We start from the raw sequence: 4,268 nt of genomic DNA on the forward strand, positions 1-4,268 counted from the left end.
GGTGGCTAATAATATGATTATTATTACTGTAGATAAGCAGTTCTTCTGTCAATCCTGAGGTAAGGGGTTTGAATCCACCAGCCACTCCTGGGGAAATAGATGGGGAACCTCTTCCCTTGCAATTTACAGACTCTGAAAATCTGCTGGAGGGTCAGCTATACTCATCGATCTTGCCAACAATGAGTTTGAGTTTTGCTTCGAGTTCCCTGGGTGGCACCAACAGTTAAGTGCTCCATTATTAGTCAAAAGGTTAGCAGTTCAAATCGACCCCGAGCTGCCTCCAAAGAAAGGCCTGCCGATTCACTTGGGAAAGGCCACAGCTCGACAAATGGAGCACGGGTCCCCTCCGCACACATGCGGTTGCCACTAGTTGGAGTCAACACAACAGCAGCCAATGACATGGAGTGGGAGGAAAGCTTACTGACTCAGTGTACCCTCACCACAGCCTTGTGCTGAAAGCTCACTCAATTCACGGGGAAACTGAGCCTCAGAAACCTACAGCCACTGCTTTAGGTCCCCCCAGGGGCCAAAGGTGCAAAGCTTTCCTTGGCAGAATGCTGTCAGATATAGCGTATGGCAAGCAGAAAACTAAAGCCTGTTAGGAGACCCTGCCCAGGTCACACAGCAAAGTCAGCCTCGATGAAGCCAGAACAGGAAAGGCCAGCACAGGCCGAATGCCCTAGGTTCCTGGACTCTGACACTGCTCGGTTGTGGGGAAGAGCAAGGGCCCTCACAGGGCTTGGCTCATACCATCTACAAATGTCAAAGACAAAGAAATGAGATTTTTTTTGATCAGTCTAAAAGTGACCAAACTTAATCAAGATGCAATCAATGTAATTCCTGGTGAATGGCCAGCAAAATGATGGAAATAAAGAAAGATCTGTGGATGGAATATGTGTGGCCTTGGTGGCACATGGAACGATGTCGGTGACCACGTGATAGAAGTTTGCAGGATTTATAATAACTTGTTCAGAGCCAAACCCTCTGCATCCAGTTGATGCCAGCTCATATCACGCCTCCACCTGGTTTCGAAGGTCGTAAATCTTAACAGGAAGAGACTGCCTATCCCCTGCAGCTGCTGGAGAGCAGCCAAAGACGTGTGGTCTTTTGGTTAACGTCAAGGACCTCTCTAAAGTGTTAAAAAAGCAAGAATACCATTTTAAACACTAAGATGCACCTGGCCCAAGCTCGATTATTTTCAATTGCTTTGATATACATTTATAGTTGGACAACAAAGAAGGAAAACTGAGAATGGGTGCCTTTGAATTATGAAGTTGGTGAGGATTATAAACTATACTGTGGATGCCTAAAAAACAAACCTTGGAAGAAGTACAACCAGAGGGCTCCTTAGAGGCAAGGATGGTGAGACTCCCTGTCATTTACTTTGGGCATGTTATCAGAGGCCAGTCCTTAGAAAAGGCCATCATGCATGTAAAGGCAGAGTAGAAGATCAGTGAAGGTGAGTAAGACTCTCAAAGACAGCTTTCAGGCACAGCAGAGACTATCGAGCTAGAGCAGGGGCAGGTAAGGCTGAAGTTGTACATCAGGCCACTATGAGTTGGAGTCAATCCAATGGCAAGTTAACAACAACAACAATCATTTACTCATTGCAAATCAATCATTTACTCTTTATTTCCCACTAATATAAAAGGCACATACACACGTAGACCTTGCAGGATAAAAAACACAGATGTGCAATCAATTACGTTTGTGGGAAAACAAATTGGAGAAACTCAGTATCAACAATCAGAGCAAGGTTGGGGAATTGATTGCTCCTATACAAGTTCAAGTAGAAGCTGAACAAAATTAAAGCAAGGGGGCACCGCCATCCAAGCAGATATATGCACACCCATGTTTATTGCAGCTTTGTTCACAATAGCAAAGGAGTTGGAAACAACCCAAGTTACCATCAACAAACGAATGGATAGAGAAGCTCTGGTATATGAACACAGTGGAATACTACGCTGCATTGAAAAACAAGGAACTCATGCAATATTATTCAAAATGGGTGACCTGGAGGACATTATGCTGAGTGAAATATCTGTCACAAAAAGACAAATACTGCATAGTACCACTGTTGTAGAATGGGACTGACATCAGGGTTGGGGTAAGACAGAGAAAAACTGGATAAATTATGTACACGGCATTGACACAGATGAGGGAGAGAACAGTTTAAAAGCGATATATGATAGGGTATTATGGTTATCATAAGAGTCCAGAATTAAGGTTGCATTGTGGAGTGTACTCGGGGCGGGGTGTGCAGGGATTGTATACCAATGAAGGAATTTTTCTTTTGCTTTTCAGGGAGAGGAGTGAACTAGGGGGAGGGGTGGGCAGGGAGAAAATTGCAACAATGAATGAATGGAAATCCAAATTAAAAAAAAAAAAGCAAGGGGGCCTGATATATGTGTGTGTATATGTATATGTGTGTGTGTATTCCACTTGAATGTAGAGACCATCTCAAGAACGAATTTATTTTTGCATTGAAAACAGATGAGTTGTAGGATGACATCAGATATGAAAAAAGGACAAAATCATTAGAAAGTCAGGGAAGAAAAAAAAGACTAAGAGATATAAGAAGAGACTCTGAAACTTCCTCTCGAGCCTACAGAAGCTAAAGCAAACAAGAAATGATGAAGTGAAAGAGCTGAACAGAGCATTTGAAAGTGCAACTCAACAAGATAATTGTTGCTGTTGTTAGATGCCATCAGACACGACATGTAGCAACCCTGTGAACAACAGTAGAAACCCTGTCCTATCCTGCGCCATCTTGATCATCTCTGACTCATGTGAGCCCATTGCTGCAGTCACTGTATCAATTCATCTGGTTTAAGATCTTCCCCTCTTTCACTGACCCTTTACTTTTCCAAGCATGATGTCCCTCCCCAACGAATAGCCTCTCCTAAGAACATTTCCAAAGTATATAAGTTGAAGCTTTATGATCTTTGCCTCCAAGGAGCACTTCAGCTGCACTTTTCCAAGACATATCTGCTTGTTCTTTTGGCAGTCCATGAGATAGTCAGTACTCTTCTCCAACACCACAACTAAAAAGCATCAATTCTTCTTCCACCATCTTTATTCATTGTCCAGCTCTCAGATGCATAGCAAGTGATTGAAAAGACCATGGCCTGGATCAGCCACACCTTAGTCTTCAAACTGACATCATTGCTCCTCAGTAATTTGGCGAGGTCCCTGATGGCTGACACTGGACTTTCTCAATGCAATACGTTTACTGATCTACTGACTGCTAGTATCGAGGGTGTTGCTTGTGGATGAAAGTAAGATGAAACTGTGAGAAATTAATTAGTAAAGTATTAATAAAGAAATGTGCAAAGACCTGGAGATAGAGAAGAACATCATGGTCTTTTCTAAACAGAAAGAGAAAGTCAAACCTCAAGTTGAAATAATAATGGGCAAAAAGTTGAACAATGCAGAAAGTATCACAAGAAGATGAAAGGAATATACAGAATCACTGTAGTAATGATTAGCCAAAGTTAAACCATTTTAAGAGGTTATATGTGATCGAGATTTGATGGTACAAACGGAACTGAAGGCATTGGTGAAATATGAGTTCCCAGGAATTGACAGAATATCAATTGTTTAGACTAATAGACACAATTCTGGAGGTGCTCATTTATGTATGCCAAGAAATGTGGAAGGCAGCTAACTATTTGGCCAACAGAAAGAGATCCTTATCCCTGCCTTTTCCAAAGAAAAGTGATCCAACAGAACGCAGAAGTGAGCTCATAACATCATTACTGTCATGGGCAAGTCAAACCTTGCTGAAGGTAATGAAATAAATGATTGTGACAGCACATTAACAAAGAACTGCCAGAAAGTCTAATCAAATTGGACGTGGCAAGAGGAAGATCACTGAGGATATCAAATGGATCTTCACTGAAAGCAGATGTGTGCTTGTGTTTTATTGACTATGCAAAGGCATTTGACTGTGTGGATCATGACAAAGTCTGGATAACATTGCCAATAAATTCTAGAATTGCCAAAAAGTTCTGCAACATCTATGTACATGTGGAATAGGTACACGTGATTAAAGTCAGTCATTAGAATGGAACACAGCTGATACCACATGGTTTAGAAGCAGGGAATGCGCTTCGACGATTTAGATCCTCCCAGAAGAGCCATGGGTGAGCATTAACATTACTGGTAAGTATATTCATTTGCTCCTGGACATAAGAGCCTACTATTTGGTCCTAAAAGCCTTCTGGGGTCCCAACTCTTCTCACTATTTCTTAGTTGTTGGAATTGAC

The sequence above is a fragment of the Elephantulus edwardii genome, unplaced genomic scaffold, assembly GCF_000299155.1.
Source record: "Elephantulus edwardii isolate Elephantulus edwardi_28Jun2011 unplaced genomic scaffold, EleEdw1.0 scaffold00226, whole genome shotgun sequence".
NCBI lineage: Eukaryota > Metazoa > Chordata > Mammalia > Macroscelidea > Macroscelididae > Elephantulus > Elephantulus edwardii.